Source organism: Melospiza melodia, chromosome 12, assembly GCF_035770615.1.
Source record: "Melospiza melodia melodia isolate bMelMel2 chromosome 12, bMelMel2.pri, whole genome shotgun sequence".
Lineage (NCBI taxonomy): Eukaryota > Metazoa > Chordata > Aves > Passeriformes > Passerellidae > Melospiza > Melospiza melodia.
In genome coordinates this window covers 11466405-11482187 of record NC_086205.1, presented here as the reverse complement: position 1 = coordinate 11482187, position 15783 = coordinate 11466405, and the positions used below count along the sequence as shown (strand labels likewise).

At 47.6% G+C, this 15783-nt stretch overlaps 1 protein-coding gene across 3 annotated transcripts in view; it reads right to left on the bottom strand.

Annotated features, from left to right (window-relative positions):
- The window catches only part of ACSL3 (acyl-CoA synthetase long chain family member 3), a 51555-nt gene extending 36933 nt beyond the window's left edge, over positions 1 to 14622 (bottom strand). For 2 of the 3 annotated variants that reach the window (XM_063166796.1, XM_063166798.1), the window contains exon 1: positions 14581 to 14622. The gene's annotated coding sequence lies outside the window, so the exon portion shown is untranslated. Of the gene's footprint in view, positions 1 to 13239; positions 13354 to 14580 lie in introns of those variants that run through there. The other variant, XM_063166797.1, reaches the window with a different exon arrangement.
- Positions 14623 to 15783: the final 1161 nt, after the last annotated feature.

The window sequence follows — 15783 nt, the reverse complement described above, 5'->3', positions numbered from 1 at the left end:
CCCCCTGGCACTGCCTGTGGGAGCTATGCTGCCACCCTGCCCCCCTGGCACTGCCTGTGGGGGCTGTGCTGCCAGCCTGGCACCCTGGCACTGCTTGTGGGGGCTGTGTTGCCAGCCTGGCACCCTGGCACTGCTTGTGGGGGCTGTGCTGCCACCCTGCCCCCCTGGCACTGCCTGTGGGAGCTGTGCTGCCACCCTGGCACTGCCTGTGGGGGCTGTGCTGCCCCCCTGGCACCCTGGCACTGCCTGTGGGAGCTGTGCTGCCATCCTGGTACTGCCTGTGGGAGCTGTGCTGCCACCCCGGCACTGCCTGTGGGGGCTGTGCTGCCCCCCTGGCACCCTGGCACTGCTTGTGGGGGCTGTGCTGCCACCCTGGCACTGCCTGTGGGGGCTGTGCTGCCCCCCTGCCACCCTGGTACTGCCTGTGGGGGCTGTGCTGCCCCGATGGCACTGCCTGTGGGGGCTGTGCTGCCCCCCTGGCACTGCCTGTGGGGGCTGTGCTGCCACCCCGGCACCCTGGCACTGCCTGTGGGGGCTGTGCTGCCACCCTGGCACTGCCTGTGGGGGCTGTGCTGCCACCCTGGCACTGCCTGTGGGGGCTGTGCTGCCCCCCTGGCACTGCCTGTGGGGGCTGTGCTGCCCCCCTGGCACTGCCTGTGGGAGCTGTGCTGCCACCCTGGCACTGCCTGTGGGGGCTGTGCTGCCACCCTGGCACCCTGGCACTGCCTGTGGGGGCTGTGCTGCCACCCTGGCACTGCCTGTGGGGGCTGTGCTGCCCCCCTGCCACCCTGGTACTGCCTGTGGGGGCTGTGCTGCCCCGATGGCACTGCCTGTGGGAGCTGTGCTGCCCCCCTGGCACTGCCTGTGGGGGCTGTGCTGCCACCCCGGCACCCTGGCACTGCCTGTGGGGGCTGTGCTGCCACCCTGGCACCCTGGCACTGCCTGTGGGGGCTGTGCTGCTCTCCAAGCCGTCCTGGCAGGCCCCTCTCTCCCAGGCCCTGTGGTTCCCACACCAGTGCACACGCTGTCCTTGTCCCCTGCTTGCTGATTTTCCAGCCTCTGACCCCTCCCAGTCTCCCTTTTCCAGGCTGCTGCTGGGTCTCAGCATCTCTTCTAGCACAAGGGAGACCTTCCATGAGCCTGCCAAACATCCCCAGAACCCTCCTCCAGGCAGACCTGGACCCTGTTACAAACAGGAGTGCCTCTCTGCAGTCAGGCTGGGAACAGGTCCGTGGCTCTGTCCCAAAGGACATCTGCTTTCAACAGGGAGGAACAGCACAGCTCAACACTGACCCCCAGGAACCCTCACCCACTGGGAACAAACCCAGCAGGACCTTCCTCAGCAGCTCCACATGACCACACAGGCATGGAACAGCCTCTGCTACAGAAAGATCTACAAGAGGACTGCATGGCTGTAACACAGGCGCACACTCAGCCAGAGGTTCTCCTGAAACTCTTTCAAGCACACAAGAATGAAAGTAATTCCCACATCAACTGCAGTCCCTGATGTCTCACTCCCAGTCCCGGACAGGAGACAACCTGTCTGTCCCTGGACTCTCCCCTCCCTGCTGCTCCACATTCTGTGAACCTCTGTGGTCTCACACAGAAACAGGGATGGTGGGACACTAAAATTGCTACTGATTATGTCTCTGCCCTCAAAAGAAAACAGATCTTTAGGATATTGACTGAAGAACACTCTCTGAAAGGACAGGTAGGGCAATTCTGAGCTACCTTGCTCAGATCATCTGCAGCCTCCAGCTGTGACCCACCTCCAGCACAAGGCTGGGTGAACCCTAAGGCTCTTTAAATGCTTCCCCTCGCTCTGCCAGGGAGCACAGGGCTGGCAGATGGCCAGAGCCAGCACAGCACTCCCACTCCTGCTTCCACAGCTCAACCCACTCAAGGCTTCAGCATAAGCACATCTACAACCCAGCTCCAGTCCCAAGGGAACCTCGGGCACTGCTCTGCAGGAGCGTGGCCCTGAACAGCACAGGGGTATAGTAGAAGTCCTAGGAAAATATCTGTATTGTATTTTAATATCTGTCTGTAGGCCTTGCCCTGATAAGCCCTGGTTGTTTTTGATGGGCTGCAGCTGTGGCTAGTGAAGATAACTGTGATAAAAGGGGGTGGGCTTGGCCAGTCAGGGAGATCCTGGAAGGAGCCCTGACTAAAAAGCAGCAACAAGCAGAAGAAGTCTGTGCTGTGAAGAACTGCCCCCAAGAAATATCATTGAGAAGGTACAGGACTTTAAAAATATGATTGCAACAGTATGGGACTCTAGAAATCAGATAACAACAAGACAGGGGCGCACAGAGCAGCAGGGAACAGGCTCCATGACCTGCAACAAACCAGCTCCCAGGCAGGAGTTTGACACACTGCTGGGGCAGCAAAGGGTGTGCATGAACTGCACAGCCCCAGGCTGTGATTTCAGAGTGGCTCAGGCAGATTTAACGCTGGGCTGCTAATAAAAACAGACTGCTCATCTCCAAAAGGTAATTCCACTCTTGCCCTCCATTGTACCAACACACCGGTGCCTGTGTGGCTAGGAGTGAGTCAGATTAGCTCGTTGATCCAGTTTAAGCCCTCTCCTTCTCACGGTGGGACGGTGGATCTTGTGGATTTTCCTTTGTATCAACTTCGTTTGGAGCCTACCCTGAGCCACTGCAATCACCTAAATCAACAGAAAATTAGCACTACAAAAGATGTTTTCTTCTGCTACGGCAAACTGAGTAACCATGACCTGACAGGAGTTAGTGACAAGGCAAAACTCGAGGAGCAGAGGGAAGGCAGGAGCCTGGCAGGGGAGCTGCAGATGAAATCCCACTGGGCTGTGGATGAAGCAGGCTCAGTACAGGGACAGCAGGACACCCTGTGACACGGGTGTCACAGCACTCTGCTCTGGGCATTAACCTGCTGCTCTCCTGCTCATCATCTCACTGCTTACTGCTACAGGAGCTCAGCCTTGGGGGGTTCAAGTGCTACAGGCTTAAATACCTTTAAACTTTGGGTATGGGCTCATACACATCCTATAAACACAAAGGGGTTTAATTTATGTCCTTCACATGTCAATGCTATGTTTGTAAAATTATACTCCAATTTCCTTAGGAAGCAGCCAAAAGGCATGTTATTAGGATTAATAAATTATTGCGTCCTTGTTAAACACCAAGATACTACAAAGGTAGAATTACATGAACCAAAGAAGTCCATCTACCCTAGAGAGACACTCTCTACGGTATTAACTAAATTTTGATACAAAGGAGGAAGTTTTATTATCTAGAAAATATTCCTTTTCCTCTTGTAGATTAATTTACATCAAGTAGGAAAACAAAAAATCACACCTAGTGTTGGCAGACAACAGGGAGCCAAATGCAGAAACACAGAACTAAACTAGACAGAAGGAACTTCTTGAGGGCACAGAACTTTTCTTTCTCTAAAATAGAGCCTTAGCATATCCAGTTATTCCAAAAAGGTAATGGTAAGTGGGTATTAAAAACTTCAATTTGATATCAACCTCTTTTAGGTACACCCAACCCCTACTGTTTGCAATATCACAGCACAATGCAGGACAGCAAGGTTTGTACATTTCTCTTCTCCTTCCTAACAAAACAGAGTGACATCTATAGGAAACTGAAAGCTAAAGTGACATCACAAAGCAGACAAAGAAAACAGACAAACAGATTTATTTCCCCCACAAAAAAGCTACAGGATTCCAATGCACAGCCTGACTGCACAGGTTAGAAGCTTGAGTTTAAACCTTTGTTCCAGGTGAAAAATAAAACTAAATCAAAGTGAGTTCAACACTAACAAGCTGCAGGAACAATAATTAAACACTCCTAAAGCTACCTTGCCTTGTAAGATGAACACCCTTCCAATAAAATCAACTAAAAATGCAAGCCTCGTTGTAACACTGCATCTTAGATTTTTTTCTATTTAAAACATTTTAAAACTTATTTTCCTTAAATAAGGGGGGTTTTTAACTTATCCAAGACAGTTTCGATATTTAGTGGATTGACAAACACATCTTTATTAATAAAAACAATAAAACACAGGTCTAATGTGACAACTTTGTCAGCAAACCTGAAAGCGCTTCCCAAAAACAATTGTGCTAAAACCACTTCTTTAAAATCTTGTATGCCAGAACACAATCCAGTGCTGCTCCATCTTTCATCTCCTTCCCCTCCCACTATATACATGACATTTCATGGCACACAAGTGTCTTAAATCGTTTCAGGCACTTTGCCAGACACTGTCAATACGCTGCTTCCATTCCTTTTCACAAGCAATTATTAGAGCATTTAAGAAATGCATTTAGTGTCAAACTAAATTAAATGTTTTCATGTTTGTAACAGAGAAAAGAAAAAACTAATGGGTAAAGTACCTTACTAGTGGAGAAGGCCTCAGAGGAACTTTAGTCTCTGCCAATTCACTGCTAGAGAGAGATGAAACCACCAATTTCCCCAGCATCCTGCTGGATTTTCAAACCACAGACACAAATTAAACGTGGAAGAGCACATAAGCACCACGGCACATACAGTATGAAAAAGTCTGCATAAAAATAAGCCAGAAGCCTCAGCAGTAACCTTTGCCTACTGATTGAGTGGTGGAACAGCTGAGTTATCACTGCCAGCTTATCACTCCAAATTCCTACAGTCATTTTCCGGCTCGTTTAAGTCAATTGCCCTAAGTGCTTCCACTGGGAGGCAGACTCTGCTCTCCATCCCGATCCAAGGGACTCACCAGAATGCCTTCATGTGCTGTCTTCTACTACAAAACACAGCCTAAGATCAGCTCTCCAGTTTCTGGGAAATCTGAAATGCTAAGGCATGAACAGCTCTGGTTTGTTTGCTTCTTAGCAAATAGAACAAAAATAGATGGTCTACTGCCATACATTCAATGTGGTTTGTACTGTATCCTAGTCATGTATTCATTAGATCAGAACCAAAAAAATTTAACAAAACAATCCCACATATTTTTAACTGTAAAGGTGCTTTGGGATTTTTTTCTCCAGCAGAAGCTGTACATGCAGAAAATTGTTCTTACTTTTAGATAAATTTGAGTTCATGTAGTGCTACAGTAAAAATTATAACCCATTACCCTATATTCATTTTTCAGTTCATTTTGGCCAGGTCCAAAATCTGGTAAGCCTGTATATTTATGTGCTCTTCGCCTTCTTCCTTTAACATTTCTTCTCTGTTTGGGGTGGGATTTTGTCAGGGATAAGTGTTGACCCTGATGCTGGCTTATTCCCTGGTGTGCAATGTCAACTCACACACACCAAGATGAGATATTTGATTTCTTTATTCTAGTTTGCACAAAGGAGGGATCCAGGTATAACCCCACAAAGTCAGCAGAACTTGACACTAGTTACACCTTTTACCAAGGCCATCAATGTTACAAATACACATAACTAGTACTCAAGCCCCTGTTCACTGGTTACCTCTGTCAGCACTCCTTGCCCATCAGCCCACGTGCCCAGCCCTTCTCTGCACTGGGTCAGGCTCTGATTTCAGTGGGTGCTCATGGGTGGGTGCCCACGAACCCCTGCAGAACCCCCTTTGCCCAGTCCCGCTGACTCCACTCCTGTGCCCCTGTCCAGACAGCCCTCTCCGCTTGGATTGTGCTCCCCTTCCCTCCAAACACAACATCAGCCAAGCCTGCAAGTCTCTACAGGCTTCACAACGCAATTGCTTCATCAGAACTGCCTACCCATAGCTACTAATTAACATCAAAACAACTGCACAGCTCGGTGCAAATCTTGGGGGACTTGATAACCTTACACCAGAAGCTCCTGAAAAACAAGCAGCAGATGAATACTCAGGTAACAAAACAAATCTGAGAGAACAAAATAGAAGATATAGACTTCACAGGAAAAAGTGTGAAAATTCCAAGTCTTTAGGCAAATTTCTCACGAGAAAAATATCAGATGAACAATACATATAAGAGAATTTTACAATACATTTCAAAGCAACAAGGACATCCACAGCATGACCTAAGTTATCAAAGTGATAAAGAAGGATGTTTCACCATTTAATTTGAAAGGCTAAATGACATTAGCTGGTGACATTTTTAATACACTTTTTCTTTTGAAGGATAAATACATTCTCAGGTTTCAATTATTTGGAGTTTTGCTAGATTTGGTTTGGTTTGTTATTTCTTTTAAAACATCATCGTGTCTAGTCATCTACAGTGATTTACTGTCAAAATAAATGGAATTAAGTGGATCCCACACGAATATCTACTTTTCTCACATCCCATGCTCTCTACTGTAGTGCTCCAAACCCCAGAACAGGAGCAACCCCTCTCCTCTGGCCTGCAATGGAAGTCACAAGTCCTTCAGGAAGGATCACCCCTTTATTAAGGAAACACTGCTGCTCCCAACCCATGTGCATGGTTCAGATTGTGTAATCCAACATTCACTCTTTGTACAATGAAGAAATGCCCCTCAATCCACACAGCAGAAATGCAATTTATAAAAACCACAGCCCTAGCAGGTCTTGTCTCAAGCCAATACTCACACAGGATTCATTGGGAGTTTCAGAGTTTGTGGACTGAATCTCTTGTAAGGACTAACCAAAACATCTCAAAAGTAGTGCTTCACTCCAGCAGCAATATAAATGCAAAAAATAACCAGTGGAGCTTTTCCTGAGCACAAACACAAAGAGAGAAATGAAATTTGCTCCAAGTTCTGGGAATATGTAATTTTCACTTTTGGTAACTTTACCTCTGCCACAGGTTAAAAACCTATTGCTCACAGTGGTGTCTGTGAAACCCCACATCCTAAACACCCAGGTTTACAGGTGATTAAGCCTGACTCTTAAACTGGTTTAACAGAAATACTTTGCTTAAGATTTGGAGTATATGTCCAAATGCAACTATTGTCCTGCAATGACCAGAAACTGCCTCCCTCCTAGTATTATTTAGGACCTAATGCTAAAAAATAACTTCACTTATTTAACTTCAGATTTCAAAAAACTCCAACTAAACCAAATCAATTTATAAGGCACCAAAAATACTGCACACACAATCAGTAGAAATGGGACTTCAGTAAATATTTCCTATGGATACAAGCATAGCCCCATAAACACCAAATTGCCAAAAAGAACTGGAAAGCCTGGAAACCATGGGCAAACCATTGACCAATCAAGCACTTGATGAAATCTGGGGAAAACTACCAAAGATGATTTTGGCTGTTAATGCTTCAGCCTCACTCCTCCATCTAATTATGGTCAGACAGCACATTTTGCATTCAACAAGTTGTGTGGTGACTGATGGGAAGTCACAAAAGGCTGAGCTACAGAAAGACAAGTAGGCTGTTTCTCTGCAAACTGCTTTGTGTGGTTTTTATTTCTCTTGGCTGCTCTAAAGTTCCAGGGACAGTGGGGAATATGGTACTACAAAATAAAGAAACAGCCAAGGAAAAAGAAAATATTCAAATTCAGTGTTTTCCTACAGAGCTACTTGATCTAGATGTTATATCTATACTGCTTGGAGAAAAATTACTCTTGTTCAAAATCCAGCACTATAATTTAATTAAGCATGGCATAAAGAAGTCTACCCTACTTATTTGAGTCATCATTCTATTTTCTAGCTTTAGAAATAACAGAGTATCAGGACAACCTCTCTCCATCACACTGGAACAAATATCCTTTTCTCTCTTTTTATCACTCTTCCTTTTGTAAGCAAAGCAAGGCAGGATCAGTCATGAACATGCTCCACAATTGCATAACTCAAAGCAAGCAGGGAACAAGGTCTCATTAAATTAGAAGCCATTTTATTCTCTGAGAAGCAGCATTACACAAGTGTGGTTCTCAGCTCCAAGCTCTTATGTGCCACCCTTAAAAACAAAACGTACAAACACAGGTGGTGACAATCAGAGGACAATATCCAGTGCCCACAGATATGTTCAGACTGGGATGAAGGTGAGGAAGGAACTCCTCATCCTCCCAGGAGATCACTCAAGTCAGTGGCTCAGGATCAGTACACAAATACTGCGTAGGTAGAGGGAGGTTTGGGTAGAAGAGATTCCTGTTTTTCTCTTCAGGGAAATCAAACACACCCTTAGACTCTGATTATGTAAACATGACCAAAATTGAAGTACGTGGCTGGGCAGAGCCTTCACTGCTAAGTTTCAAGAGCATTGACCTTTTTTAAAAAGAAAGGTACCACCACCACAAATGGTAGCAACACCATTTGTAAGAATTTTGTGAATATTCTCAGGAAAAATTATTCTGTCTGTCTTATACAGATGTCAGCATTACATTAATAAAATCTGACAAGGTGGAAGTCCAGAATAGACTATTAAATATTTCTAGAAGAAGAATATAAATATTTCAAATGTTTCATGAGCTGCTAGCATTTCAAACAAGAGAAATAAATCTTGCTGTTAAAAAAAAACCCCAAAGAGTCATGAAATATTAAGCTAATGATGTAATTAAAATACATGCAGTTTCAACCACTGTACTCTTAGAATCTGTTATCTTAGATGTATACACATCTATAGATACACAAAAAAACAAGTCAGGGTAGCAGATGTGTCAGTCCTTTCACAAGCTGACCTGGCCACAACTGCACTTGTGACTGTGTAACACAGGATTTGGGCAGAGCACTATTTCTTTCTTAACTATAACTGATTTTATTAGCAAATTAAAGATTTAATTTTTTTGAGTGTCTGCTTTACCTAGCTTTCCTGATCAAAAACCCTCACCCCCCCTTCCAACACCCACTAAGAGCCTTGCCTTGGTGACCTGGACATTCACACATGAGCACACAGCCCTGCTGGGAAGTGGATTTGTACCTTGCTCTTGAAAGTACTGGATGTTACCACATTAAGCCTTTTGTGCAGATTGTAAGAAAAGCAGGTAAGAATCTCCACAAGCACCCTCAAGAAAGGTGAAAAAATGAAATCTACCCAGTTTTCAGCACTGCAGAATTGGAAAATATTTTCTATGCATCTCAAAGTTATCCATTAGGAAAAGCATTTCTCTATTCACAGTTTCTCTAGAACAATGCAGTGCAGCAATACTTCATCAGGACAATTAAACTGCAGCTGTAAATGCCTGGAAAGTTCTGTTACCAGAGCTGTACAAGTCATTTGTGGATTTACAATGGGACAGACCAAACCCAGCCTGCCACAAAGATCACCAAGCTCCTGCCTGAGCACTCCTGGGACAGCTGTCTCCCCTGGGTGCCTGCTGCCTTTACCTCTCTTCAGCACTCACCAACAAAAACCCTCACAGAACCTGCAGACAGAAAAAAGCAGATGTTTCTCTACATACCCATTTAAATCCTCCTGCAAGCCATCACCTCCTGCTGCTTCTATTCCCTTCTGCCTTTCTCCATACCCGTACACTCAAAGCCAACTACAGATACTTCTTTACCAAACACAAATTATCAACTCATCCGAATTCTGAGTTAACCACAGGTGCTCCACTTTCCAGTTTTTCATGGGTTCTCACAGAATGAGCTCATAAACATTGATTTTAATAATGGTTTGGTGAAACAACTGCAGACCACATTCAGTTTCACAGACTGTCTTCTCATACTGTCTTAACTTTGGTTGGTAGAAATTTTGCTGTATGTCTGATTAACAGAATTTACATCAGCATGCACGTTGATGTATGGCACTGCACTAACTGTTCAAGCAGCACAGCACCCATGGAAAACCTTCCTGAGGATGGCCAAGCCTTCCCACATGTCTGAGCAGACATCCTGAACAACATGAGGGATGTTCCATACCCTGTCCTGGAGAGCAGTAAGGCAAAGGCAGAAGTCTTGCCTCTAAAGATGCACAAAAAGCATTTTTACACAGTTTTCAGTATCCTTATGAAGTTATTTCAGGAGAGAACATTCTACACACAGGAATGTCACACAGCAAATAGATGGGAATGAAAGTGGCAGTACTGCACTAGTGCCGTGCTGATGCTTCAGCTTCTGTAAGTCACTTCTAATCTTCACTATCTATTTTCCCCTTCCAGGTCTCATACTGGTTTCATCTAATAGATACAAGCATTCAAGGTAAGGATATTTTACACAGCTCTAAAAACCAAAGCACTAGATTTCCAGTTTTATAGGGCAATGGGAGATTTGCAGTTTGTTCTTGCTGTTTTCAACATCAACAGTGAAAATCCATAAGTAACTCCAATAATCATCTTCCTTGCTTTTCAGGAAATTCACTGGACTGAGAAGGCAGCTTGTCCCATTTCAGATATGGTAATTAACTAGCACATTTTTGTAATTAATAAGGCTTATGAACACTGAGGGAAAGACACTGTCCCAATGCACAGGTGGTGACAAATTGCCACCTCCTCCTTGGGGATTACAGACACCTGAAGTCAGCACCTTGACCTCCCATGAGCTGCAGGCGCACTTAAGGAATGAGAGGACACGTGGGTGAGGATTCCTTCCCAGGGATCAGTAAAAGACTCCTGCAAGTTTTGAACTGAGTTGATTCAAACTATTTTGAATTGTGAACAACTTTTCTCTAATTGATTCAGAAGTTAATACGGAATAAGATCTAAGTTTCCTTCAAAGTTGTATTCCTGCCCCCCCAGTATTTTAGAACAGTCATTCAGGAGGTGTGTTTAAGATCCGTCCTTGTACACATGGTTTCCTTCAATAGACTCAAAACCATTAGATCCCAAACTACTGAATCCTGAGAGCCCCTCAGGCTTTACTCCATGGCAAGCCCTGATGTAGACCAGGCCCTCAGGAGGAAGAGCAGGTTCTTCCAACTCTAACTGCATAATTAAACAAATAAAGTGCTGCCATTTGAGAGCTGCCTAGGACTGGCTTGAGTGCTTGCTATACTGCTCCAAGCCTGACATGTAAACCTGCACTGCCAACCCTAAATAAGCTGGCTCACAACCTTCCACTGCAACTGCTCTGTTGGCAGAAAGTAGATAGAGCCATAGGATAATTCAGGTGGAAAAGGACAACAGGGGGACTCTGCTACAACCTCAAGCTCAAAGCAGAGTCAGCTATGAAATCACACCTGCTTTCTCAGGGCTTTACCCAGCTGGATTTTGAAAACTTCCACAGAAGGAGTCTGCAGGAGCTCTCTGGGCTACCAAGTCCCACCACTTGACACACCTCAGGGTGCAAAATGCCTTATGGACACGGACCTCTGTGACTTCAACTCACACCTGCTGTCTCTTATCTTCCCACCACGCACCGCTATGAAGAAGTTGGCTTCACTCTCTTGAAAACCTTCACACAGGTGCTGGAAAGGCCCCCCAAGCCTATTCTTCCCCAGGCTCAACAATAGGCACAGCTCCTCTACCTCTCCTCACAAAGCAAAAGCTCACAACTCCACCCAATCTTGGCAGCTGTCCCCTGAACTCCCTGCAGTTTATTGACATTTCCCTCGTCCCAGGGAGGGGAGCACAAGTGGATGCTGTATTCTGGACAGGGTCTAACAAGTGCCAAATGGAATGGGATAACTGTCTCACCTGACCCACTGGCTGTGCCCAGCTCACTGCCCACCATGACCCCCGAGCCCTCTCAGCTGGGCTCCCCCAGGGGTCACTCCTGGCAGGGACAGAGCCAGAAGCCCCCACCCACCCCTGAGGAGCTGCTTAAATGGTAAATTTGCTTAGTAATCGACAGCAGATGAAACGGATCGAAACTGAAGCCAAGTCCTCTTAGTGCTAATGCACCTTACTTAGAAGGACTAAGTCGCCTCTTAGGGCCATATTCAGATGGCCTAAATTCCACATAAATCCTTCTGCCTCCTATTTCTTATTAGCTGGCTTTCAGGCAGCTCCCCACTCAGTGTCTTATGTAAATTCTCTGAATTGCTTTTCAGAACCACCTAGAATTCTCCATTGACTGGGAAAAGGGCCTGCAGAGGAATTGAGGCCACCTGAGCCTAGTTTTTAAGGTCCAGTAACACGGCAGCATCAGACTGAATGATTTTTTGGATTTGCCACCATGGCAGCAAGTAGCAGTTGGCTGTCAGGACAGGTTTAGTTACTCTCCCACTGGAACAAGTATTTTAAAAGAAAATGTAGACTGCTAAACAATTCAGGACTCAGTTCTTCCTGGTACTTTCTGGAAATTTAATCCATAGCTGGATTTCCTTTAACAAGAACACTTTATCCATAGTTCTTTTGAATTTTGTCCTGAGCCATGCGCTATGTTTGTTCCAGAAGTCTTGACAATCCATTCAAAAAAATTGGGTCTTTAGTACGACTCAATGGCTCAAACCATTCACTGGTCTACAGAAAGGAAGAATAAAAGCCCTACAATCAGCACTGAATGGGGGCTGGGGAAAACAGTGGCTTAAATGCTCACCAGTTCAGCAGAAGCACACCATGCTTTAAGTCCAACATGAAGACAACTCCGCTAGTTCTTCAGAGATTAACAGTTTTACAATAAACACTATTCTGATTTTCTGAGGTTTCTGGCTAAACCACATCTTGGGTTCTGAGAAGTGTCAGAAGTGAGAAATTGCTCACACCAGCACAGTCAGCTCAACAAGCCCTACTCAGTGTTCTCACACACTCAGGATTCCCCAAGCAAAAGAGATGGAGCAGGGAAGATGGGAACCACCAATAAACATTTCTGAAAAGTGGAACCAGATTCCACACACCACAGTCCTCACACCTCTTTTTAGGCCATTAATGGTGCTTTTATCAAAGCCTCACAGCACTCAGGTGCACAGGCGTGGAGAGTCCCTGGTCCACAGCTGTAAGCCAGAGCTCTCTCAAAACATCCCACCTCTGTGAAACATAAAGAATAAAACTGAGGCTGGAATTTACTACCTGCACCCTTACTTGAGTGGACTTGGACATTTGAAGATAGCACAAACATTCAGAACCGAATGCCAGCTTATTGCAGGTGAAAGAGACTACTGTGGAATTAAGTCAGTGAGCCAAGAGGGACCAGATCCATACCACAGACTGACCTCATTATGAGTTTCAAAATTTTTCACCTCAGACTGACTGAAGTTTGTCAGCCAGCCACCAACACTGAACAAACGTTAAACCTGAACCTACCTCCCGTTCCTAGGGTCCAACAATAATAAACATGCTGAACAACTACAAACAAAAACAGGTCTGTAAGTCACAATGAATGGTTTCAGCCATTCCTGAGGTATAAATCTACAGGTCATTCTTGGTAGCTCTTCCCAAGCTTAAAAATGTCTTTACTTAACTTTTCAAAGCACACAGAACAAACAGTATGAGAAGTGCTGCAGATAGTAATGAACACAAAGTCTTATGAATGCACCCAGATTATTACCTTCCTCTGAGGACACAGTCAAGACCTGATAACACATCTATTATTTCATGCTTCTGGTTTTTTAGCCCCAGGAAGTAAAAATCATAAGCCACAGTGAATTTTTGCACAATGAGATGGCAATCCACTCTGGAGAAAGACTGTATCAAGAGAAGAATTTAACCAGTCAGAAATCACATTAAGGCTGTTTGTTTCAGTTTATGTTTTTCTTTACATGATGCTTAAAACAACAACAAGACAAAAAAAAAACCAAACAAATTTCATGTGAACTAAATTTTTGTGTTCTGAGTAAAAATTACTGCCCTTACCCTTAACAGACTTTTTTAAGAAACCAAAATCTTTTACCATTGGTATTACTCTTTTTCATTAATTCTGTACTGATAACAACACTTTAAAACTAAAGCTACTCAAATACAGGAATTTCAGGTCTGGTCTTATCAAACCCATTTCACAGGCCAAAAAAAAAGTGCTAAACTATACAATCTGATACTCCTAAACAAAATGCAGTAATACTTTACAATAAATAAAAGATTACATAGCAGCTGCTGTACATAATTAAATGTTGGGGGAGGGGGGGAGGAGGGCTTGTTTCTTCAGTAAGGTAAAAAAAAAAGTAGTGACCATAAAGTATCTTACAAATATTTTTAGTCTGTTACTGCCCTCATTTTCCTGGAGGTTACTGTTTCCTCATTTCCTAGGGATTCTGTATTAGTCCTAAACACCGAACTTCATGTTCTTTATGGCACTATCTGCAATAGTATTTTAAGGCGTGCTGCTCTCCCTACGAGCGAAAGGTGTTCCTGTGCCATCGTTCCCGGGCAGGTCCGGGAAGGGAACGCACCTCAGCTTTAAATCCCGCATCAACCCCGGGAAACCGGGACCGCAATCCCGGCCCGCTCCTCCCGCGGCCCTGCCGCGCTCGCATCACCCGCGCCCACCGACCGCACGCCGGGACCGCGGGGCCGCGTTGGGTCCCGGAGCCCGCGGCGGGGACACGGCACACGGCACCGGGCACCTGCCTCCCGCCACCGCCTCGGCCGCCGGAGCCCGAACACAAAGCAGAGCGGAGAGCAAACCCGCGCGCGTTACCGGCTATTATCTCGCTAATGATCCGGAGCGCCGCTCCCGCGGGGGCGACACCGGCGCGCAGCCGCTGGCCACGCCGGCAGCCGGGCCCTCGGCAGCCCCGCCGGGCGGCTTCAGCACCCCCGCGGCCCGGATGGCCGCCGCACTCGCCCCCGTGGAGGCGACGGGACGCCCGGCGGGGCCCCGCACGGCCGGGCGGGAGCGCTCGTGGCGGCGCAGGGCCCCGCAGCCCGCCCCGGCCCGCGGCCCCGCACTCACCGGCCCCGGCCCGGGGACGCCGCGGCGGCACCGCCCGCTCCGAGTGCGCGCCCGCGCTCACCCGCGGCCGGGCCGCCCGCCGCCGCCGCGCGCGCTCATTCCGTATGCGCCACGGCGCCTCCTGGTTGGCCCGCGCCGAGTGGCGCGCGGGGCCGGGCTCCCGCGGAACGGGGTTACTACAGGTCACCGCGCCGGGGGGCGGGGCCGGCACCGGGGGCCAATGGCTGGCGAGGGGCGGGGCCGCGCAGCAGCGCGTCGGTCCGCGCTGGGCGGGGGGCGGCCCGTCCCCGTACCGGTACCGGTATCCCCCTCACGGAGCCTCCGCATGGCCGCGGGCCCGCCGCTGACCGCCCTGGCCGGGGCGCGGTAAAGAATGCTTTCTGCCACGTGTCCCGGTCAGAGCGAGTGACCGCGGCACGAGCGTGCCCCGGAGCCCCCGGCGCGGGTCGCTGTAAGAGCCGGGGCCGCGGCGGGGCCTGAGGCCGCCGTTCGGGCTTTGCCGGCTCTGAGGGTTTTACCGGAGCGTGGCACCGCGGCAGCTGCTGCGGGGCTCCTGGCCTGCATCTCTGCTGGGAGAGATCGGTCATGGCACATCCAGCACATCCACCCTGCCCAGACTGGCCTCACCTGGAACGGTTTTGGTCGGTGCTGCTCAAGGCAGGGCTCTTCCTTAACAATTCCTGAGGACCTTTTGTCAATATTGACTCATCCAGGCCCTGCAAATGTTCCCTCAGAATTAGAGGTTTTCGTTTAACCGGTGTAATACAACACTGAAACAAAACAAACGAGCAGCTGCCAAAGAGAAGCGAAACAAACCCAACGAATGTGAAGAAGGTTTCAAAGCCCGGGGGACAGCTCTGGTTCCTGCGGTGCCGGGGTGGCTCCGCGGCGGTGACAGCCACCATTGTCACAAGGGGAGGTTTGTTTGGCTCGCCTGGGGCAGGTCAGGCCCTGGCACGGCAGCACAGGGATGTGAGGGCACGGCCCGTGGCAGGGGGAGAGCAGGATTGCAGAGGCGTGAGCCGGGACACTGCGGTACCCACAGACACCAGCAGTGAGTTACTGTGAGCCAGGTGTGAGCTGTGCAGCTGCCACCGCCCCGGCTGGGTCCTGTTCCTGCTGCCCCTCACACAGAGACAGAAACGCTGTTTGCATCTGCAGCCATCTGCAGAGTTACTCGAGTGGCAGAGAATGTGTTCGCTC